At 40.3% G+C, this 25,617-nt stretch overlaps 1 long non-coding RNA gene and 1 other non-coding gene across 2 annotated transcripts in view; both read right to left on the reverse strand.

Annotated features, from left to right (window-relative positions):
- Nucleotides 1-1,144: 1,144 nt before the first annotated feature.
- On the reverse strand, nucleotides 1,145-1,216 carry TRNAT-GGU (transfer RNA threonine (anticodon GGU)). Its single transcript has one exon. It is a non-coding gene; the product is annotated as a tRNA-Thr (tRNA).
- Nucleotides 1,217-5,052: 3,836 nt separating this feature from the next.
- Nucleotides 5,053-25,617, reverse strand: part of LOC116150707 (uncharacterized) — a 57,679-nt gene continuing 37,114 nt past the window's right edge. The window contains exons 3-5 of the long non-coding RNA XR_010379401.1: nucleotides 8,339-8,471; nucleotides 7,730-7,801; nucleotides 5,053-5,350 (exon numbers count right to left, since the gene is read on the reverse strand). This is a non-coding gene — a long non-coding RNA (uncharacterized LOC116150707). The remainder of the gene's footprint in view (nucleotides 5,351-7,729; nucleotides 7,802-8,338; nucleotides 8,472-25,617) is intronic.

The following is a 25,617-nucleotide window of genomic DNA, read 5'->3' on the forward strand; positions in this document are numbered from 1 at the left end:
TACCATTTTAAAGTGTAGAATTCAGTGGTTTTTAGTACATTCACTATGTTGTGCGACCATTGCCACTACCTAATTTAAGAACATTTCCATCAGAAAAGGGAACCTTTTGAAAAAGAATTTCAGTGTGTAAATATTTTCTCTAAATAGAGAAATGATGAGCAAGGTGTATGGAGAAGACAATGCCAATTCCAGGAAATAAGCTAACGGATTCTTTCCGTAGAGCTAGGAACTCAGAGCAACACAGTTAAAGTCCCAGCACAAAAATGTTTGAGACAATATCGCTAGACACTCCCTGACAAGAGAATAACTACACTGGGAACAGCAAGAAGAAATCTAAGGTAGCTGAGAAAAAGCAAATAGGCTAAGAAATGAAGCAAGAGGGATTGCAGTTAGATATGTAGAAGAACTTCCTGACCATCATAGGGATAAAATGTTGATCAAAGGAACTATGGAACTCATTGACCAGAAATATTCAGAAACATGATATAAATTTCTGTTTGGTTTCCTAATTGCACAATAGTTTTCTCTTCCTCAGAATCTTTTAAGAGAAAAAATATCCTTTAATATATATATGACCCCCCCCAAATATATACATTAACCCATATTTGTTTTTTTATGGTTTTACTTAATAATGACTGGTATTATTTTCCTAGTATTGTAAGTATAATGATTATTATTTTATAGAATTATTTACTAATATTTGTAGAACATCTCTTAGATGACACATGCTTTCACACATGAAAGCTCATAAACACCTGTAAGTTAGTAAAAGAGTAATTGCCCAAGGCTGCATTTGGGAGTCCGTGTCCAGACTCCTTTAGCACCCTGTGCGGTCACACTGTGTCTCACCTCACACATGGCTGTTGATTTGTTTTCTTGGTGACAGTACTCAAAGATATTCAAAGGCAGTGACCGTGAACTTTTCATAAATGACTCTTCAGCATATACTCACAAGTCATATGCTCTCAACAACTGTGTGAATGGAAGAATGTCTAGTAAGGGTCTGGACTCTAAATCAGTACTTAATAAATGCTCACTAGCTCAATGACTGCACTGGTGAGACTATGTGGGATCTGCTCCATATTAATTGAGGATTCTCTTCTCTCTGGGCGCTCAAGCCTCACTTCACTTTTCCTCCCCTTAACAGAGGCACTGGGGATCGAACCCAGGACCCCATACACACCAAGCATACGCTCTACCATTGAGCTATACCCCCACCCCACTAAACGTCACTTCAGACAGCAGAGCAAAAGCTCCCAGAAATAGAGGAGGGGAGTGTAATTCCTCTGTAAGCAAGAGAATGGTCCATGGCCACTAGGTAATTCTCCCTGTTGTTTGTATCCAAAACTGCTTGTCTTCAACAATTTAGGCTTTGGGTTAGTCACCATTACAAACGTGCTAACTCCTTGGGACAACAGATTATTTTTGGTTTAAGGTTATGAATAAAAAGCAAGAGGGATTGGTAATGATGTCACAGCATAAAGATGAGGGAAATAATTTAATTTCCTTTCTCTGGAAGGTCAGTTCTCCCAAGGAGAAAAAAATTCTCCTTTAGGGTGTCAATACCCTTCCTGGCATCTTCCCCTTCTAGTTTGCTTTTCTCTGTCTCCTCTTGATCCTTAGGGAGGTGAGCATTTATAATTTAAAGATGATCAGATGATGATGTTGGGAAAGTGAGAGTTGGTGAAGGTGGGCAAAAACAGGCAGTGCTTTTTTTTTTAAGTGAAGTATAAGTCAATTTACAGTGTTGTGTTAATATCTGGTGTACAGTATGGTGATTCAGTAATACATATATATATATGTTCCTTTTCATATTCTTTTCCATTATAGGCTATTACAAGATATTGAATATTGTTCCCAAGTTTATACTTGTTTATTTTATTTTTTTAACATTTTTTATTGATTTATAATCATTTTACAATGTTGTGTCAAATTCCAGTGTTCAGCACAATTTTTCAGTTATTCATGGACATATACACACTCATTGTCACATTTTTTTCTCTGTGAGTTATCATAACATTTTGTGTATATTTCCCTGTGCTATACAGTGTAGTCTATTCTACAATTTTGAAATCCCAGTCTATCCCTTCCCACCCTCCACCCCCCTGATAACCACAAGTCTGTATTCTCTGTCTGTGAGTCTATTTCTGTCCTGTATTTACGCTTTGTTTTTGTTTGTTTGTTTGTTTGTTTTTGTTTTTGTGTTTTAGATTCCACATATACTTGTTTATTTTACATAGTAGTTAGTATCTGCAAATTCCAAACTCCTACCTGGTAACCATAAGTTTGTTTTCTATGTCTGTGAATCTGTTTCTGTTTGGACAAGCAATGCTTTTAAAAGGAAGAACAAAAGCATACACTTTAATTTCCTAAGTGTTTCAGGATGTGTCTTTAATAAAAGGAAAGAAGTGGCTACTTGTATGGTCATTTAGACACCGCATTTGCCAGTCTGTGCATACAAAGAGGCTTTGTGGAGGCAGAAGATGGCTGAGTCCAGCACATCTGTCCATATACCCACCTCCTCTAGAGGACATTGTGGGCAGGGGGTATAGCTCAGTGGTAGAGCGCATGCTTAGCATGTACGAAGTCCTGGGTTCAGTCCCCAGTACCTCCATTAAATAAATAAACTAAAGGACATTGTATGCTGATTGGTCTGACCCTCAGTGGTCTATGCACTCTCTGGCCCTGCATTGCAAGCTCTGGGATCTCAGAGATTAGCAAAGTGAGAAGGACAGGAAGAAGAGGAGGAAATCCAGCAATAGGGGCAGGGGTGACTTCAAATACAGCAGCGAAAGCATGAGGAGGATCACCTATTTCCAGGAATTAGCAATGATTAAAAAAATGAGAGGGTAGAGTATAGCTCAGTGGTAGAGTGGGTGCTTAGTATGCACAAGGTCCTGGGTTCGATCCTCAGTACCTCCATTTTTTTTAATTTAAAAATAAATAAATAAACATAATTACCTCCCCCGCCAAAAGATTTAAAAAGAAATGAAGTACACAAAATAAACAAAATGCTAGGAGACCAAACTTATTTACCAAAATGCATGACCAAGGTTTTCTGAAGATCTTGTTAGTTCTTCAGTCTACCCAGATCAAACCCATTGCCTTTTTTGCAAATTATGTGGGACTATTTTTTTTAATGCTTTCTTGGAGAAAAATACAAGCCACCACTTTTGTTAGTCTCTGTAGCCCTAATCTAGCTAAGGTAACAATATGGCAAAGGCTATGTATAAAGCACAGAAAATGCAATGGCAATGATCTTAAAAATGGAGGTTGTGTAGACATGACTGAAGTGATCAGTCAGCAGCCATTCCTTCCTGACTTTAGAATGAAAAGGATATTTAACATAGTGAGTATTCAGGATGAAGGAAAAGCCCATCTTATGGAAAGCTTTCTGTTGAAGGCTTAATTAAGAATCCTTTTTTTTTTTTTTTTTAGTGGGCTGAGGTAATTAGGTTTGTTTATCATTTTTTCAATGGAGGTACTGGGGACTGAACCCAAGTCCTGGTGCATGCTATGCACACTCTACCACTGAGCTACACCCTCCCCAAGACTCTTTACTGACATATATAAATAAGAAAAAAAATAAAAAGCATTTTTTTCACATTTAAATTTTGTCTAATCAGTTAACTGAGTGAAATCTGATTGACACAGTGAGTGTCATTGGCCTTCAATTTGGTAGCATGGTAATTTCAACATCATCAACTCTCAGCTACTGATGGCAATGAGGGATAGAAGAATCATGAAAATGGAACGGACCCATACACCCTTGGGCATATTCATAACTGAAAATCAAAAACCTTGTCCTTTTTACCCAAGGTCAACCCTGTGAGGAGACTCCTGGAAGAGGACCTGTGGCCACTCATGACAATATGATTTGAGGCCTTAAGAGTCCCCATCCCCACCCCACTCAAGGGCATCTTTCACCTGGGGTGACCATGTTTGAAGTTCTAAACATCAAGAGTCAGTCTCTCCATCCCTCTATGTCAGAAAAACTGTGGATAAAGAAAGCAGTTCCACAGAAAGACGATCAGTAACTCTTATCTCCAGCAAATGATTTGTAGTAAATTGCTTTTCACACTTTTTGGACACAGGGAAATCCGAAAATGACTTTAACTACAAGAATCTGATTTTATTTGCAGCTTACCAGTGGACAGGCAGCTGGATGGATGCTCATGGAACAGAAGAGCAAACAACTTTCAATTCAAATAAATCTCTATAAATAAAACAAAAAGAATCTGGTTTTAGCACAGCCTGGTTAAACATAGAGCTAAAAAATTCTAAATCAATTCTTTTAGACCCTTCCCAGAATCAGCGTTTCCATGTTACACGATTCCAAGGAGTGTGATGAAGCCATAGTCTATGTGAATAGTGCCCCCTGCAGTTGTACAGTTCACAGCTTGTGAGGCCATGTGTGAGATCCCCTTCCAGACCTCTCCAGTGAAATAACGATGTTGACCAGTTTGCTATGGAGATTTCAGAAGAGACAATTAGAACCACTGTGAGTGCCTCCCAGTTAGAGGGCTTGTCATAGAACCAGGAAAGATGATGGGTAGCATTAATAGTCCCTCTCCAAACTTCAGGGATTTTAACAGCCTTTTTAATCATCTTTGAGGTTTTTCAAATCAATCTTTCAGGAATGGAGCTAACACTGCCCCTAAGAAGACAAGGTAAAAATTACCACTGCTGGAACTACCCTGTTTGATCCTATAATGGTGAATACATGTAACTATGTTTGTCCAAACCCACAGAACGCACACCGCCAAGAGTGAACTCTGGGGTAAACTATGGACTTTGGGTGATAATGTGTCAACACAGGCTCATCAATTGTAACCAATGTACCACTCTACAGGGGGATGTTGCTAGTAGGGAAGGCTGTGCATGGGTGGGGGCAGGGTGTATATGGAAACTCTCTATACATTCCACTCAATTTTGCTGTGAACCAAAAACTGCTCTAAAAAATAAAGTTAAATTTTAAAAATTGTTTAAATTACCACTGGCCTCAACCAATGTTCTCGATCAGGAATTGTGTGGTATTTCTTCCCTTGAAAGCTCAACAGAACAGCAAACCACTGTTTTAATCCCAGATACCTCATTTGTATATCATGTTAAGTTTTCAAGTCAGTTTCACATCCATTTTTCAATTTGACCCTTCCAGTAAGAGTTGGTGTTGCTCACAGGAGGTAGATTAAACATTACTAGTCCAATAGGACAGGGGATGATGCTGGAATGAGGTAGGCTGAGGGACTTTTCTGTGGTTCCACAGTCAGTTGAGAGAGCTCCAGCACGGATCAACATTTCCTCCTCCACAGCCAGTGCATTTCCCTCTTCACAACGCTACCTCCAGGCCCTGCCAAACACAGCATCCAAATGAGACTTCAGCTGGGCAGCAAAAAAAGGCATACATATGTTTAGAGTATCATACCACATGCCAAAGCAATCCTGTTCTCCAGGAAGGAGAGGGAGTAACACTCCAGTATTTCTGCTGTTGGGCAGTAAAGGATTAACTCAGCAGGTCTGGGTTATGGGAACCCTGCACGTGCCAAAGAAAAGTTACGCCCTTTCCTGCAGCTCCTGGGAGAGAACCTCTAAGCCCCTGGAAGAGCCTGCCTGTTAAGAGCATCTCTGACTATCTGGGGCCTTGGCCATAACAGATATGTTATGCCAACAGTATGATTTATGGTGGGGGCCTTGGGTCATGTGGTGTTATTTGGCCTCTGGAGGGCTGGAGACTGAGTAGCTAAGGTCAGTCACATGGGTGCCACATGGTTGTCCCATGCCTATATGACTGGTCCCCTATAAAAACCCCATTTACCAAGGCCCCAGTGAGCTTCCCTAGTTGACCATACTCCATACACATTGTCACACTAAGAAAATTAAGCGCTGACCATTTGACTCCATTGGGAGAGCACAAATAGAAGCTTGCACCTGATCTCTCCTGGGCTCTGCTCTATGCACCTTTTTCCATTGCTGATTTTAATCTGTATCCGTTCACTGTAATAAACTGTAACTATGAGTTTAATAGCTTTGCTGAGTTCTGTGAGTCCTAATGAGTGATTAACCCTAAGGGTGGTCTTTGAGACCCCCCAAACACAACTGTGATTATGGATGAGGTCACTTACAAAACCAGACTGTTGCTGGCTTGGCAAAAATTCACATATTCATATACTCCTGCCCTCACCATCCAACCAAACCCAGGAATCTAGGATGTGCCCTTCACCACCCAGGGTTCACCCGGCAGACCCCAGACAGTAGCTGCCTTCTCTCTGTGCTCCATGTGCACACATCTCACTGTCCTACCACAAACCCACTAGAACCTTCCCAAGAGGGATCTCCCTCCAGCCAGCTAAATAGGGACCTGTCCCAAAGGCAGCTGGGCCACGATAAGGAGACAGTGTCACTATTAAGAGGCTAAGAAGCAAACACAACACACCTACAATTATTTCTGTTGAATGGTTCCAAGAGGGACCTTGGGCTTCCTACTTGATGACATACGGCCGCTGCTGTCCTGTGGAGGTGATTTGCAGTCTCATTAGCCCCTTTCCCAGCTGCAGCACAGCATGGTAACCATCTGTCTTGTTGGCTCATAGAGCACAGCCTGGGACCTTTGGGAAGTGTGCCTCATTCCACAGCTAGTCTTCTTCTTGACCAGACTATTAAACCTTGTCTGGCCGTCTTCCCAGCCCCAGCTTGTTAATACTAATGGTTTCATCAGCACCCAAATATTATTGCTAGCAAATGTAATTTCCACTTTGTTTTCCAACAGGCAATTGAGATGTTACACCTGAGCGTCCTGGCCAGAACCTGGTGCTGAGCTGTCTCTGGTTTACTTTATGGTGTCCACCCGTCTGCCTCCTGGGCTCTTTTCACCCAAGGTTGCAGAGCAGATCAGCCAGGTTTCCAACTGATTGCGTCCTCAGAGGGCCCTCTGTCTGAAGGATCTAAGATGGGAATCGGCACATATGTTCACATTTGTGAAGAGAGAGTAGGACCAAAATATAAATGACCTTGAGATTTCTGCTCCACAACAACCCCATAAAGCTGGCATTTTTAGCCTAATACATTCGGCCCTCCACATCCGAGAGTTCCACATCCACGCATTCAACTAAATGCCTATAGAAAATATTTCTTTTAGTTTCAGAAAGTTCCAAAACGCAAAACTTGCCTTTGCCACAGGCAACTGTTTACACAGAATTTACATTGTATTAGGTATTATAAGTAATCTAGAGATGATTTAAAGTATATGGGAGGATATGTGTAGACTACATGCAAATACTACACCATTTTATATAAGGGATTTGTGCTTCTGCAGGTTTTGGTATCCACGGGGTCCTGGAACCAATCCCTCATGGATACTGAGGGATGACAGTATTTTTTTACAAAGTCAAGCCCCAAGACTCAGGTTAAGTAACCTGTGCCACGTGGCACACATACCAAATGCCAGAGCTGGGATTCAAGCCCTGTCACCACGTGCTCAAACGCCAGGCTCTTTCTGGCCTCCAGTACTGCCTCTCACTGTGAACTAACCTATGTGAGGTTCTCCATCTAACCATGTGGCCTAGTGGGGGTGGACAATACATCCTGGGTCCAGGTAACTCTGGGGTTTTAGACTTCTCCCTCCTATGGTGGCCCTTAAGGACTCTCCTAGGAAACGGCTGATCGGGGTTTCCTTGGCAATCCCACAGCAGTTTGCTCACATTGTGCTTACTGTCCCAAAGATGTGGCTCACCTGGTACTGTATCCGATTCCTTAACAGGTTATTCATCGTCATGTCTTCTGCTTCTGGCATGATGGCTGCACACTGTAGGTAAAGATAATGCATCTCACTAATAATGAACTTAAATCACACCTAGAATGCTCCAGAAGTAGGTTGTAATTGTAGTAGTTGACTCAAAGACTTTGGGAGCTAGCAAAGCTTCAGAGGTTCTCATCCCAGGTTGGCCGGCTGTTTGGTGCACTTTAATTTCTTTGAACTTCGGTTTTCTCATCTGTAATTTCTGATCTCAGACTGCTGTTGTGAGAATTAAAGGAGGGAAGATGTTATGTAAAACACCCAGCACGACACCCCACACACATTGGGTACTCAACCAAGTGGGTGCACCTTTTCTCCTGCCTTCCCTTTGAATGCTAATTTAGGGCGTGCCTTTTGGAAGGTGGAGGTCTTTTAGAAACCCAGAAACTGCAGGGATTCAGAGCTTCTTCAGGTCTCTGCTAGTCTTTGGCTGTAAGTTCAGTAGACTGAAGCCATTAATGACTCACTTATCAGTCTCAACAAACTAACAGATACCGTCCCCCGCATACACGATGTTCTAGTAACTCAAGCAAAGGTATAACTTACCCTGTGAATTTGAGAAATGTCAACGTGCAATTTGGACAGCTCAGACTCAACTGCACACTTTAGTTTCCTTCTACATGGCAGGATGGGTTTTGGCTTGAATCATCTGAGTAAGTTCCTCTGCTCCCCAAGTTTCCTAAAACACATGTTTCATATTCTGAGTATAGACACTATGCAAAAAGGTATTATTTCACCTCCTGGGAAGGAGTGGGAGGAAATTGTGCTCTACACTGGAATTTGACACAACATTGTAAAATTATTATAAATCAATAAAAATGTTAAAAATAATAATAAAAAAATAAAAGATACTTAACAGGCAAATTTTAAAAAAAAAGTAAATCTCAGACAATGTCACACAGTTCCTCCAGAGCAAAGCTGAAAGGTGGTCTCTGGGTCTCCAAATTTTTGATCCTTTCAGCATATTTAAAGAAAGTGGTGACTGCACTTAAAAGCATCTAGGCTTTTAATATTAAAAAAAAAAAAAAGCTTTGCAGTTGTGCATTTCTTCCCTTTTGTGTAAAAACTTAAAATGATGCTGATGTAATAATGAGGTAATCACATGGTAAGAATTTTTATGCTGTCCATTCCCCAAATGTCAGATATGCTCATGCTTTGGATTTTTTTTTAATTGAAGTATAGATGATTTACAAGATTATATTAGTTTCAGTGATTCAATATTTTTGTAGATTATATTTCATTTAAAGTTGTCATAAAAATACTGGCTCTATTCCCTGTGCTGTACAATGTATCCTTGTAGCTTATTTATTTTGTATATAATAGTTTGTAACTCTTCATCCCTTACTCCTGTCTTGCCCTTCTCCTCTTTCCCTTCCCCACTGGTAACTACTAGTTTGTTTTCTGTATCTGTGAGCCTGCTTCTGTTTTGTTGTATTCATTCATTTGCTTTATTTTTTAGTGATAACATACAATATTTGTCTTTCTCTGTCTGACTTCACTAAGAATAATACCCTCCAGGTCCATCCATGTTGTTGCAAATGGCAAAATTCCATTCTTTTTTATGGCTTGAGTAATATTCCATCATCATATATATATCTCATATCATATCATATCTTCTTTATCTATTCTTCTGTTGTTGAGCATTTGTGTTGCTTCCATATCTTGGCTACTACAAATAATGCTGCTATTGGGGTGCATGTATCTTTTCAAATTAGTGTTTTCATTTTCTTCAGATATACACCCAGGAGTGGGGCTGCTAGAGCATATGGTAAGTCTATTTTTAGCTTTGGAAGAAACTCCATACTGTTTTTCATAATAGCTGCACCCATTTACATTCCCAGTTTTGCAGAAAAACGTGTTACAGCTCAGTGTTACAGCTCAGCTGTGACAGCAACCTGGATCTGGGCGAGAGACCAAGCAGCACTCAGAGAGTTGGAGAACTCAGGTTTATTATGCCACCCAGCCTACAGGAGTTAACACTCCAAGCTCTGGACCCTGTCTGTAGTTTACATAGGCTTTTAGAGGCTGCCAGTTTACACTTTGCAACATCATATGCAAATAAGGTATAACAAAAGTTGACTAATTAGGAACAAGCTTTGTATAAATGGACCAGTCAGGAGGGAGAGAAATAACCAATCAGGAGTGAGGGAAATGGGCCAATCAGGAGTGAGAGAAATAACCAATCAGGAGTGAGCTCCATGCAAATAAAGTACTACCAATGGACCAATCAGGAGTGAGGGAAATGGACCAATCAGGAGTGAAGGAAATAATGAATCAGGAGTGAGCTCAGGGAACCAACAGAATTTTAGGGGTAAGTTCTACTTTCCTAGAAGTAAGCTGTTTCAGAGGCAAAAAGTGAGATAGAGCCTCTGGGGCAGGGAACCGGATGGTGCTGGCAGGAGAGTAGTGGCTCTGCCTGGGGTTCATGCCTGTCTTTTTTTTTTTTAATGGGGGTTCCCACCTCACCATCAACAGTGTGCTAGTGTTCCCTTTTCTCCACATCCTCATGTTGTTTAAGACTTAGCATTTTGTACTCAGATAAAGCAGAAATAATAGGTCAGAACCTCTATTTTTCATTGCCAAGTGAGAGTGATGCTAATGAGGGGTCACAGATTCATTCATTCATTCACTCATTCAAGTGTTTCTCAGGCCCCTCCACTGCACAGAAGACTGTACTCTTCCAGGCTCCAATCAGGCAAGCTTCCTGCAGGAGGTAGTACAATGAGGCTCCATGAGGGAACTGGTGCTGATGGGTGAAGAAGCTGAGGGGGAAAAAAATGGAAATGATGACATCTGGTCTACCTAAGTCACAAAAGTTATTTTAGGAATTGTGTGGGATAATGTAGAAGGCATTATTTGAAAATAATGAACTGTACAAATAGTATAATCCAATAAGGAAAGAGAAATAAGACTGTGACCAACTAAGGCTGTAAATGCTATGCACCAAATTCACAGAACAGACATAAGTCTTCCAGAAGGCTACAGAGTGAAATATCACTCCAAGCCTTGGTAGTTGGAGAATAACCCTTGTCAGAGCTGGGGCTATAGTAGGATCTTTCATTTGTCCTGATCTTTTATTCTTTGGGTGAACGTATATTATTCCAGGACATCCATGTTATAACCTATGATTTCTTGAAATATAAATAGGGAGAGGGTGTTAGCCTCCATTTCACAGATAGGAAAGTCAAGGTCAAAAGAGGTGAATTTGGTGACATACTCAATGTCACAAAGCAACTCAGCCCAGAAGGTGGGAATCCATACAGCTGGGCAGTGGAGCTGGAATGACTGACAGCAATTACCATTTTAAGGATTAGAGAGAAGCCCTATTTGTACATCCTAGCCACTGATTTTATGGAGGAAGATGCTAAAAAAAAAATGGATGTCTGCAAATTACCTGCAGGGTTCAATCCACAGCTGGATGTCTCTTGCCCCATCTCAAGTTATTGAGAATTCTTAGCACCCCAAATCCCGTTCTAACCTGACCTACTGATTGCTCTTTATGGGAGGGTACTTCCTACTTCAAGAGTCCGGTGGAAGTAACTAGCACTAGGCAGGGGGCTGGAGGACCTCAGATCCATTCTTTCTTTGGGACTCCCGGGCTATATAATCCTAGAAAATTCCCTGAAATTACCTTTGGTGGAACCAACCTTCTCTTAGGTAAAACGGGAAGTAATACGCGTATCTTCTTGCCTCACCAAGTCGCTGGGTGATAGTGATAATGTACCAGGAGAACACAGTTAACATAAATGACCAAAGTGCCATACAAATGCAAGGTATGTTCCTAAGACTTTCTGTAGTAGCTGTTTTAGGACAGAAATAATACGCATGATAGCCAGGCAAAATTTCAAAACAAAAATGTCATAGGTGCCCCAGAGATGGGAAGGAACCAGGACAGGATCCCTTCTTTGCAGGTCAAGCAACAAGATGTGGGGAAGTGATGAGTGAACCCAGGCAAGCTCTCCCACAGCAGGAGCATCCAGTGACAGAGGCTGAACACTCAGGGCCCATCTTAGGAAATACGTAATTTCAGAGACAGGGGAAATGGTCGATTAGGTCAGGGATAAATGGGAAGGCAAAAAGTAGAGGAAAAGCTATTCTGATTAGGAGACAGCATGTCAGCCCACAAGAGCAGAGCTTTGTGAGCTTCCCTGCTGGGCCCCAGGGCCATGCTTCATGGATGCACCACAGATATTTGCTGAGTGAGGGAACAGACGAGGTGTGGCATGAGCAAAGGGAGGGGATGAAACAGTGGATGGGCTTCCTGGCGGGTGCCATGAGTGTTTTGTCCTTGACAAGTGATTACAGCTAGTGATGGCTTTATCCTTGGGCAAGTGAGGGGCTATTGGTATAGAGGCAAGATCAGGACAACCCTTCTTAGGCTGCTCTGGCTTTCAACAAATACTTTCTAGCCTCCAAGGTCAAAAGAGAGCATGAGTCACTAATGGGACAGAGATCTGCGTCAACAGGTATAGCTGAGGCATGGACACAGTTGCAGGAGGAAGTCTTTCTGAATGCAAGCCTTTGTCATATTTGCTGCATTTTGCCTGTTAATGCACTTTCACCAAGTGATACTTTGAACAAGAATAGTGCGACAGGGTGGGACGTCTGGAATGACAGTGTAAGGAGCTCAGTGGACCCTTTCCCCACTTAAAAAAAAAAAAACCAAACCACTTAATGGTGAACATTATAAAAAAAAACAATATAAAGTTCCTGGAAGTCATTCTAATATCATACAGCAAACTGAGCAGCATTTATTCCAGAAAGTCTAATAAGCTTGGTAAGAACAGTGAGAATCTATGGCATTTGAGCTAGACCCTGCCTTCTTCCCTCCCCTTCAACTCCCCCCACCCAGCTCTGTGTTAGTGCTGTGTTACAGAAGATTTAACTCCAGGAAAGCGCAGCCAAGAATATTGGGGGAGGGGGCTCCCTTTAACCACAACTTCCAATTAGAGTACAGTTTCACCCCAGGGGGGGGCAGTTATATCTCTCAACCCCCACCAGCTCTGTGTTACAGAAGCCCTATTTCATGGCAGAAAAGACTGGGGATTCCTTCCCCTACTCAAAGTGAAGGCTCATAAGGTAGCAGCTGTACCACAGGCAAGGCAATACTGGGGCCCTAATAGCAAGCCCCATCCTCAACCCCCCTCATAGGGCAGAGGTCCCATGCAGGTAGGGACAAGTGGAGAAGATGGCAGCTACAGTCCCCTTCAGCTTCCACTTGTAGGGTAGTGGTATTATTTTGGGAGAAGCAGGCCACCATCCCTGTCCCCAGCCATATCTCCAATGCAGGAGCACAGAAGTTCTGCTCAAGAGGAGAGGCAAGACTGGAGGACTTCATAGCTCTGCTGAGGAGCTGATTTTATTTGGAACAGAATGTGAAGTATAGGAGACCAGAAAATGCCACCCCAAAATATGACTTAGGAAATTAGTATAGGCCACCATAAAATACACCTCTTTGGCATAAGGATTATTTTGGGAACAACAGACACAGGATAAGCTCTGAAAACAGAGTAGAACTAACCCTTTTGTAAGGGATATTTCCATTTATAAAGGAAATCTCCATTTATAAGAGTGTCTCCCTCTTTGTACCAGGAAGAGAAGGATGACTAAATCACAAGAAACTCTTATCAGTGGAAAAGGCTCTCATTTAAATCTGAATAACAAATCTTATCACACTTTTTATTGTACTTTTCCTGGTCACCTCCCCATAACTGCACCTACACCCTTCTTTTGTCTTTAGTTGAAGATGGTATTTAAGCCTGAGTTCTAAACCATCTCTAAGTTACTCATTTTTCCCTGGCTATCTCCTATGTATACATGAGGTATACATGTTAATAAACTTTTGTTTGTTTTTCTCTTGCTAATTTGTCTTTTCTGGTGGTGACTCTAGCCAAGAACTTAGAAGGGTAGAAGGAAAACATTTTTCTCTCCTACAGGAGGAACCCATGCCTTAAGGTGTAGTCAGAAACAATAACAATCTTACTGTCAGACAATTATAAGAAAAGGCAAATAGTCTCAGGAAACTAGTACTAAAAGACAAAACAGCAAATCAGCCAGAAGTTTAACAGAAAGAAACAGGGAAACAGACAGCTCGAAAGTTCCCTATTAAGATCATACTTCTCCCTGGGGGTTGTGCATATGTGTCAGACTGCACCTAGTAAAAAGCAACTGATGCAGGCACTTGAGAGCTATTGGTCTCCACTAGAACATGCAGCAGAATGTAAAGCATTCACCACATCAATCATAAATCTATCAACAAATGCCTGAACACTTACTGGTGTAGGAGAGGAAAATGTTTTCCTTGACCCTCTTAGGGTCCCTGGCTGGGCCTGTTAATTAAACTGACAAAGACAGATTTAGAGGAGAAAAGCATACAAATTTAGTTAATATAAGTTTTATATGATATAGAAGCCTTCATAAGAAAATGAAGACCCAAAGAAACAGACCTAAGGATTTTTATGCTAGGTTTGATGAAGAGTGGACAGTCGTGGAGACTAGATCAAAGAGTATGAGGAAAGTGTAGTAAATGAGTGAAATTTAGCAAGGCCTGTTTGTTCAAATTCTTTTCAGCTCCCTTTACCTTTGGAGATAAGGATGCTCCTTTCCCCTGGGTAGAGGGAGGGCACCTCTCACATGAGAGTCTCATGACCTGCTTCAGGGAAGAAGGGTAGGGGGAAGGTCAGAGTAACATTATTATTTCTGCATTTTCTCAAATTCCTTCAACTTTAAAATATCCAGTATGCCAAGATGCCATATTTGGGGGTAGCATGTTCTGATCCACATTATTGGCTCAAGACGCATAAGCATGACCTCTAAATAGTCACAGATTGAATATTAAACTATGCTAATCTGGGACAAATTCTAGGAAGCCAGGCTTATAAATAAAAAATGAGGCAAAAAACTGAGCAGTGACATCAGAGACTGCACACTGTGAAGGAAATATACTTCACAGAATTAATCCAGGAAAGATATTAAACAAATAACAAAATAAAAACAAAAGCATTAAGAAGGCTCAGAGGAAGTACTGGGCTAATTAGTATTTAGAGTTGCTACAATATATTATGTGAAATGCCTAGTGTTCAACAGAAAGTTATAAGACATGAAATGAAACAGTAGAGTGTGATTCTTGTACAGTTTTTTTTTAAAAACAGGCAGCAGAGACCAACTTAAGGGGACCTAGATGTTGGACTTAGCAGACAAAGACCTCAAAACTTTATAAATACACTCAAAGAATAAAACAAACCATGTATAAACAATTAAATTTCTATGACAATGATTTATCAAATAAAGAACATCAATAAAGAGATAGAAATTATTTTTTTTAAAGAACCAAGTGGAAATTCTGAATTTGAAAAGTACAATAACTGAAATGAAAAAAAAATCACTGGAGGAGCTCAACAGTAGATTTGAGCTGGCAGAATAAAAAATCAGTGAACTTGAAGATAGATCATTTAAGATTATACAATTTGAAGGACAGAAAGGACAAAAGAATGAAGAAAAATGAGCAGAGCCTCAGAGACTGATGGGACACAATGAAGTAGAACAACATGCACATACCTGGAGTACAAGAGGGAGAAATGAACAGAAAAATTATTTGAAGAAATAACCACTGAAATTTTCTGTAATATAACACAAACCATTAATCTACATATCCAAAAATTCAGCAAAATGCAAGTAGGATAAACACAAAGAAATCCATGCCTAAACATATCATAATAAAAGTGTTGACAGCCAAAACCAGAGAAAATCTTAAAGGAGCAAAAGAAAAATAAGTGTACTCCACTGTAGGTGGGAATGTACATTTGTGAAGCCACTATGGAAGACAATATGGATGTTCCTTAAAAAACTAAAAATAGAACTACCATATGATCCAGCAATTTTACTCATATATAACCAGTGTATGTGTGTATATATATATATACTTATATATACCTACTCTTTTGTGTATCTTTTATATCCAGAAAAAAAATTAAAACACTAATATGAAAAGATACATGCACCTCAGTGTTCATAGCAGCACTGTTTACAATAGTCAAGACATAGATACAACCCAAGTGCCCATCAACAGACAATTGGTTTAAGAAGATGTGATTTTATCACCTCACACTAGTAACAATGGCCATCATTAAAAAGTCCACAAATGATAACTGACAGAGAGGGTGTGGAGAAAAGGGAACCCTCCTACACTGCTGGTGGAATGTAGTTTGGTGCAGCCATTATGGAAAACAGTATGGAGATTCCTCAAAAGACTAAAAATAGACTTATTATATGACCCAGCAAACCCACTCCTGGGCAGAGGAAACTCTAATTTGAAAAGATACATGCACCCCAATGTTCATAGCAGCACTAGATACAATAACCAAGACATGGAAGCAACCTAAATGTCCATTGACAGATGAATGGATAAGGAAGATGTGGTATAATTCTATAATAGAATACTACTCAGCCATAAAAAAGAATGAAATAATGTCATTTGCAGCAACATGAATGGACCTGGAGATCATCATTCTAAGTGAAGTAAGCCAGAAAGAGAAAGAAAATTACCATATAATATCATTCATACGTGGAATCCTAAAAGGGAAAAAACACAAATGAAACTTTACAAAACAAAAACAGACTCATAGACATAGAAAACAACATTATGGTTACCAAAGGGGAAAGGGAAGGAGGAAGGGCAAATTAGGAGTATGGGATTCAGAGATACAAACTACTATACATACTATATGTAAAATAGATAAACAACAAGGACCCACTGTATAGCACAGGGAACTATATTCAATATCTTGTAATAGCTTATAATGAAAAATAATCATATACATATAAAATTGAATCACTATGCTGTACACTTGAAACTAACACAATATTGTGAATAAACTATACTTCAATAAAAAAAATAAGTGTACTCCATTCTCTTGACACCGCATTGTTTCTCACTGGTTGTGATTCATCCAGTGTTGGGCAGGGGCAGCTCTGAAGATGGGGCTCCACACACCAGCTGAAACATATGAACTTATTCCTGGATCCTGTTCTGTGGTTATTCCTGAGATGTCATCTATATCAACATCATAGAGTTTTGATGCAGCCCTTCCACCTATTGCTGCCCTTTATGGGCTATGTAACTTAGGGCAAGTTACTTATTAGCCTCTCTGAGCTCATCTTCCAAATATCTAAGAGGACCTCGTCTCCCTACCTTGTCTTACTATTGTGAAAATTAGAAACAATATATGTGCAGTGTCCTGACTGTGGATGTTACTGCAGAATTGACAATAGCTGATCTTGGGGGTTTTTTGTTTTGTTTTGTTTTGGGGGGAGAATTAGGTTTGTTTATTTATTTATTTTAACAGAAGTACTGGGGATTGAACCCCAGACCTCATGCATGCTAAGTGCACACTTGGAAGAGAGTAGTTATTATGGGTCAAGTTTGGTGTGGTGATCCAGGAGATACGCCACCAGAGGATATGCCAGCACTGGAAGGTACAGGAGTACAAACTGCTGACCAAGTGAGCACCATACATTCATGACCTCCAAGGGCACAGCAGGGGTTGTGGTGATTTAATCCTAACAATGACCTTTAGTGCTGCCCAGCTTTAGTCCAGGCTACTGTCCTTAGGGCCTCAATTTGAGTAAATAAGCCATCTCCACAGCTTCTCAATAAACCTGTCTGATTCGTATGATGATGCCTGTTTTACAGGTAAAGCAGACATTGAGGTTTCAAAGGTGTGAATTCATCTACACAAGGTCACACAAGATGTAATAGGTAGAGCTAGACTGTAGGCTCAGAACCCTTTACTGGCAAATAAGAGCTCTTTTCCCGTACTCCGCTGCCCTTCAGATTCACATTTATCCTGTATGTATTGAATACCTCCTGCACACTGAGCACTTGGGCCATCAGGACTATGCATTCACTTGGACATTTCCTGTGACGTGAGGCTTTGACTTTAGCCAAGGTGTTAAGTGCGTTGATTTTTCTCTTGGTTTGGTTTGAGCTGTGCCCCCAGGAATTATAAGTACATAGTCTTCTAAGGAGCAAGTTCAGATAGCTCCTTGGTTCTCTATGACCCACCCCTGAGTTAATCTCTCCAAGATTCCAGAGGATCCAGTGTTAAGTAGTGGTCTAAGTTCTCAGAGCAGCCTGTCACATGATCAAATCCTAAGACTGCACCATAGAGTGACAGTTGGGACTTCAGAGTGGTTCCATTCTGCTCCAATGAGTGTGTTCTCCCATTATCGGCAGGTGCTTTTCATAATTCAGTAGAGAAATGGATGTGAGACAGGGAGGACAGCCCTCAGGTGACGATTGAGTCCTTTTTAGATTTGTTCTTATCTTACAGACCTTTCCTAGACACGGGCCCTCAAAGAATTCAACCTGAGGACACAGATCCTCAAAGAATTCACAGACCTCACACCCTGAACACAGACACCTAAATATCTCAAAATAAAATATTGAGAAACTAAGGACAGGGAGGTATAAATTAGGGGTTGGGGATTAACAGACACACATTACTATATATAAAACAGATAAACAACAAAGACCTACTGTATAGCACAGGGAAATATTTTCAATACCTTGTAATAACATATAATGGAAAAGAATCTGAAAGAAAATATATGTATGTATGTATATGTATAACTGAATCACTTTGCTGTACACCTGAAACTAGCATTGGAAATCAACTACACTTTAATTTTAAAAGTTTTTAATAAAATATTTTAAAAATAAAAAAATATATTGGGAAACAGAACAGTACAGAGTATAGAGATATCATACCTTGAATGCCAATCCTCAGACAACTCAGACTGAAACCTGGGAACATAGACTATCAAAGAATTCAAAAATGTCATGCCCTGAACAAAACCCCAAAGGCCTTAGACTCAAACTTTAGGATATACATCCTTAAAGAGTTCAAAGACCTCACACCTTGAACACAGATCCCAAAATCTCTGATTAAAAATTGAAAGAAAGTCAATTAAAGAGTCCAAAGACCTCACATCCTGAACTCAGACCCCAAATAATTCAAATTGAGCTTGGGACACAGAACCTCTAAAAGTTCAGAGAATTCTCTCCTTAAACATGAACTCCCAAACACCTTATACTTAGTGGAACACAGACTCCTGAAAGATTTTAGAGATTTCATATCCTGAATACGGTCTCACCAAATACCTCAGACTCAAGCCTTGGAGAAGAGACTCTCTAAAAGTTCAGAGACTTCATATCCTAATCATAGGCCTGCAATTGGCTCAAACTCAAAACCTGGGGCATTTAACTCCAATGAGATCAGACAACTCATACCCTAACCAGAGCCCACTAAATACTTAAAACTTGGTACTCCAAAGTTCAGGGACCTCACACCCAGAACACAGACCACAAAAACCTGAGATTCAAATCTTCAAAAACAGACCATCAAAGACTTTGAGGCACCTCACACCTTGACCACACAACTCTCTAACACCTCAGACTCAAATCTTGCAAAGCAGACCTTTGAGGAGTTCAGGGACTCATACCCTGACCAGAGTAACACAATACTTAAGTCTAAAATGTTGGTATACAGACCCTCAAAGAATTTGGAGACCTCACAGCCTGGACACAGACACCAGAATACCTCAAACTGAACCTTGGAACAGACCCAGAAAGATTTCAGAAACCTCACATACTGAATACAAACTGAAAATTACCTCACATGTAAAACCTAGAAACACAGATTCTCAAAGATTTCAGAGGTCTCATATCTTGAATGAGAACTCTATGAATACCTCAGACTCAAACATTGGAACACAGACCCCCAATGAGTTCAGAGACCTAATACCCTGAACAAGGACCCACAAATACCTCAAATTCAAACCTTGGAACAAAGATCATCAAAACATTTAGGAAACACAGACTCTGAACTGAGACCCTATCAAATACATTAAACTCAATCTTGAGGACAAATACACTTAAAGATTAAGAGGCTTTCACACTGAATGAAGAACCTGAAATATTTCAGACTCAAAACAACAAAAATTTCATAGACCTCACACCAAGAACATGGACTTCCAAACACCTCAGACTTAATACTTGAGACACAGACCCTCAAAAATTTCAGAGACCTCACATCCTGAACAAAGACCCCCTAATACGCCACATCCAAACTTTCGGTCACAGATCCTCAGAGATAGATATTTCAAGCCTTGAACACAGACAGCAAACACCTCAGACTAAAACCACAGGACACAGACTGTCAGTGTGTTCAGAGATTTCACATCAATAATAAGGCTCCCAATAAATCAAACTCAAACATTGAGATACACACCCTCAAAGATTCCAGAGACCTTGTATTAACCATGTCTTTTATTTTCTGTATTCTGATGCTTTGATAGCTGGGGCCTTGCTGACCCTAGAGGGACTGTCCCTCCCAGGGTTGATCAAGTCCTAGAAATAGTTAAAACAAAACAAACAGACAGACAAACAAATAAAATCAACTCACCCTAGAGAGTGCTTTTCAAATACAACCCAACTAATCCAGAGCTGACACTTCAACCACCTCCTCTATCAGGGTCTCACACTCCAGACCACTATTCCCCTGCCCTAATCACCTAGGGCCAGGTACTAGACAATGAGGGATAGCCTCTATACCCAGAGCCCAATGAAATTCTTCAAACTAACCAACTCTAAGCCTGCTTACCCTGCCTAGCCCATTCCTTCCTATGAAAACCACAATCAAGACTCTTGTCCACAATTTTCCCATCTCCCTCTGCCTTCTGACTGACCCTGGTGCTTCCTATGTGGCATCCAAGGTATGGCATGCCCCCTTCCGTTGAAATCTGTGAGTATAACAATCTATCTTTTCAGTGGCAGTCATTTCCTATCTGTTGGCCTTACCATACCCAAATTATAATAAAACCTACATTAAAACAGACTTCACATTCTGACCAGATTTCACCAAACACATATGCCTCAAAACTTAAAACATACAGTTTTCTGAACTTTTCAAAGAGTTCAGAGAATTCTAACCCTGAATGCTGACCCTGAATTGTCTCAGGCTCAAACCGTAGGATGGACCATGGAAGAATACAGAAACCTCACAACTTGAACCCAATTCCCAACTATCTCTGACTCAAACCAGGCAACACAGACCCTCAAAGAGTTCAGAGAACTCAAAACCTGGGTGCAAACAAAAAATAGCTTAGATTCAAAACTTAGAAAATAGACTCTGAAATACTTCAGTGAACTCACATCCTGAACTTAGACCCCCACGTACCTCAGATTCAGACCTTGAGACAGACCCTCAAAGAATCCACTTACTACACACCATGAATTAGGACCCCTAGTTAACTAAGACGCAAACTTTGGGACACACATCCTCAAAAAATGTAGGGATTTCACAAACTGAACAGAGACATCTAAATACCGCATAGTTAAACCTTGGAACACAGATCATCAAAGCGTTTAGAAAGCTTACAACCTGAAAAAGACCCCAAATACCTGAGATTTAAACCTTGGAACAGAGCTTCAAAGAGTTCAGAGACTTCACATCCTGAATATAGACTCCCCAGATACCTCAGATTCAAACCCTGGGACACAGAACCTCCTGCAGTTCAGTGACTTCATAGCTAGAACAGAAACCTCAAATATATCAGATTAAACTTTGAAAGAGAGCCTCCAAGAGTTCAGAGACCTCACTTCCTGAAAGCAGACCCCAAATACCTCAGACTCACACCTGGAACGTAGACCATCTAAAATTTCAGAGACCTCACACCTTGAACAGGACCTGCAAATACCCCAGACTCAAACTTTGTGACACAAACCCTCAAATATTCAGAGACCTCACACCATGAACACAAATGCTCAAATAGCTGAACCATTACAATGGGACAGAGCCTTCAAGAGTTTGGAGATAGGAGGCCCTGAACATAGACTCCCAAATACCTCAGACTCCTTTCTTGAAACACAGACCCTCAAAGATTTCATGGACTGCACACAAACCCCACACACCTCAGATTCAAACTCTGGAGCACAGATACTCAGAGAGTTCAAGGATTTCAGTCTGACTTCCCACACCAAACACCTCAGAATCAAATTTGGACAGACTGTCTGAAAGTTCTAAGATTTCAGACCTTGAACCTAGACCTCCCAAATAAATCATATAGAACACTGACTCTGAAGGATTTCAGTGACCACATACACTGAATTCAGAACCTAATTACTTCAGACTCAAACCTTAGAACACAGATCATCAAAGCATTTTCAAACCTCATACCCTGAAAAAGATTTTAAATATCTTAGAGTCATACCATGGAATATAGACCCTCAAAGATCTCAGAGACTCAACACCTAAACACAGACCAAAAATACATCACATGCAAACCTTGGGATAGAGACCCTATAAAATGCTGAGAGCAGCATTATTCATAATAGCCAAAAGATAGAAGCAACCCAAGTATCCATTGAGAATGAACGGAGAGACAAAATATGGTATATACATACAATGGAACATTATTCAGACTTAAAAAGGAAGGAGATTCTGACACATGCTACCACACAGATGAAACTTGAGGACATTATGCTAAGTGAAATAAGAGAGTCACAAAAAGACAAATACTGTATGATTCCACTTATATGAGGTACTTAGAGTAATCAAATTCATAGGAAGGAGAATGGTGATTGCCAGGGACAGGGCGGGGGTGTGTGGAATGGGGAGTTAGTGTTTAATGGCTACAGAGTTTTACTTTGGGAAGATGAAAAAATTCTGGTGATCTGTTGCACAACAATGTGAATGTACTTAATGAATTGTACACTTAAAAATAGTTGAGATGGTAAATTTCATGTTATGTGGACTTTACCACAATTCAAAATATAGGGATTGGGCAATGTTCACAGCAGAATGATTTACAATAGCCAAAACATGGAAAAAACCTAAATGTCCATTTACAGATGACTGGATAAAGAAGTTGTGGTATATTTATACAATGGAATACTACTCAGCCATTAAAAAGAATGAAATAATGCCATTTGTAGCAACATAGATGGACCTAGAGATTATCATACTAAGTGAAGTAAGTCAGAAAGAGAAAGACAAACATCATATGATATTACTTACATGTGGAATCTTAAAAAATGACACAAATGAACTTATTTACAAAACAGATCAGATTTACAGACATAGGAAAAAATTTATGGTTACCAGGGGGGAAAAGGGGTGGGAAGGGATAAATTGGGAGTTCAAGATTTGCAGATACCTACTACTATATAGAAAATGGATAAACAACAAGGTCCTACTGTATAGCCCAGGGAATTATTTTCAATATCTTACAGTCATCTATAATGAAAAAGAATATGAAAATGAATATATGTATGTACATGTATGACTGAAATATTATGTTGTACACCAGAAATTGACACAATATTGTAAACTGACTATACTTCAATATTAAAAAAGAGAAAAATATATAGGGATTGGTGATTTTACCTGGATTATCCATCTCTGCATTATCTGCTTGATTGTTCACCTTGGACCAGCCTATAGCTCCTCCTTAGTACAATATCGAGTTGCTTAGTCACCATCACTCAGAGGCAGCATCCACCCCATCGAATGTGGTTTAAAAATTACGAGGACACTAACACAATGGTGGAGGATCATCTGTTATTGTCCCCGTCCTCAAAGACAAAGAATGGTATGTAGTGACAATGAGTAGACAGAGACACAAAAATGAGGATTTGTGGAAAAGAGGGGATTGTAAATTAGAGAATCTCTCCAGTTTAAGCAAAAGAGCCATAGGGAAATATTATTTCTATCACTTCTTCAACTGAGCTCAAATTCCCTTGTGTATATGATCAACATAATCTAGCCAAATAACAAAAAAGAATTACAATGATTATTATAATTGTAATATTAACTCCCACTGCCTTTCACACATATATAGTGCTTTACAATATTTACAGCTTTTTTGTGTGACTTAGTTCATTTAATTCTTGAAACTGTAACAAGAAGACAAGATTGAGTCAAAAATCTCTGGCTTAGGATCAGTGGTTATGTAGGCATCTCTGGCTCCTGGGGTCATCACCTTTGCCATGTGACCTCCAAAACATTGACCTCTGGTAATTGTCTGATCTATGCTAATCTTCTATCTGCTTCTCTTGTCATATACCCCTTATAGATTTGATTTACAGTACCTAGTCCCTATCATCTATGATCTGTCATAAAGTTTTGCAAGGTTTACCTTTTAATAGTCCATCTAGAGTCCATCCACTACTCTCAGGCCTTTTATCATCTCGCAGTTGTACTATTTATTATAACATCCTCCCAACTAGTCTCTCTACTTCCATTTTGGCCCCTTAGTCAGCTTCATGGTGATTAAAAAAAAAGAAAGTTCGTTCAAAGTGTTTAAATAGAAAGACTTGAGTTAATGGTCCATTCACAGAGATTTTAGCAGAGTTAAAGGAACAAATTAAGGATGATGAGACATTTGGGGAATAGCAACAGGGAAAAGCCATTACTATCCCTAGATGCAGAAGGGCAAGAGGAGGAAAAGGTGTTACTGGAACCCAGTGAGACCTGGAGTGGGCAAAGAAGCACCAGCAGACAGGAGCTGGGGCTGTAAGGAGAGAACCATGGCCACCAATGGATCCACAGCTAGGCATGGAGGGAGTTGGAGTGGAGGAAAGACAACCACAAACTCTCTTTCTCTCTAAACACACTCTGATCTACTGGTACCCACTTCTCCCCCCACCCCAACATATATGCATTGTTCAAAATCAAGCAGCAGTTAGAGGATACAGTGGTTTAAAAAACATCTTCAAGTTCTTTTGCAGTCCTCTCATGAAGGGGTGAAGTCTAATTCTCCTCCACTTAAATATGGACTGGCCTGAATGACTCATCTGTAACAAATAAAAGGTAGTGGAAGGATGCTACATAATTTCTAAGGCTAGACCATAAAAGGCAATACAGCTTCTGCCTGGCTCTCTCTCTGAGGATGCTTACTTTTGGGATCCAGCCATGCTATGTGGAAGCCCAAGCCACCTAGAGAGACCAGGTATGGGCTGTATTCTGGCAAAAGCCCCTACAGAGGTCCCAGCTGGCAGCCAGCACAAACCACCAAGTAAGTGAGTGAGGAAGCCTTCGAGATGACTCCAAAAACAGCCAGCTGTCTGTCTGAAACCATATGAGAGATCCCCAACTGAGGACCGCCTAGCTGAGTCCAGTCAACTCTCCAATCTGTGAGAGAGAATAATAATAAATGATGGTGAAAAAAAATAAAAGTAATGAAGGAAGAGAAAAAAAAATAAATGATGGTGATCACTTGATGTCACTAGGTTTGGGGTGGTTTGTTATGCAGTTAGAGGTAACCAGAACTCTGAGAGTCTAGGGGATGCAGTCTGTGAGGGCTCAGCCTTTGGGCACAGAGCAAGGCAGAGAAGAAGCAGAAAGTGGATGCTGGGTAATACGTGGAGGATAACCAGCACAGCCCCCTTAAATCTCTCATCCACATTACAGCCAGAAAACCTTTCACTGGCTACTAGTGAAAGCCCAAGCCTGGGACACAAGGACTCCCAGGACCTTGCTTTCTCTGCTTTTCACTACCATCTCCAGGAATTCCCTGTTTTGTGATTTATTTTAATGGTTATACTGGATTCATCGTAATTCTCCCAACACATTATGCTGTTTCTTTCCTCCAAGACTTTGCTTCAAAGACTTTCCTTCTAGAATATCCCTTCTTTTTTTTCCCCCTCCTTAAGAAAAGTTTATCAAGAAACTTTCTATATTAAACACTGGCAAAATAATGAGTAACATTATTAATATAAACTTACAAATATGCCTTTAAAAAGATGTCATTACATACAGGTGGCC

Source organism: Camelus dromedarius, chromosome X, assembly GCF_036321535.1.
Source record: "Camelus dromedarius isolate mCamDro1 chromosome X, mCamDro1.pat, whole genome shotgun sequence".
Lineage (NCBI taxonomy): Eukaryota > Metazoa > Chordata > Mammalia > Artiodactyla > Camelidae > Camelus > Camelus dromedarius.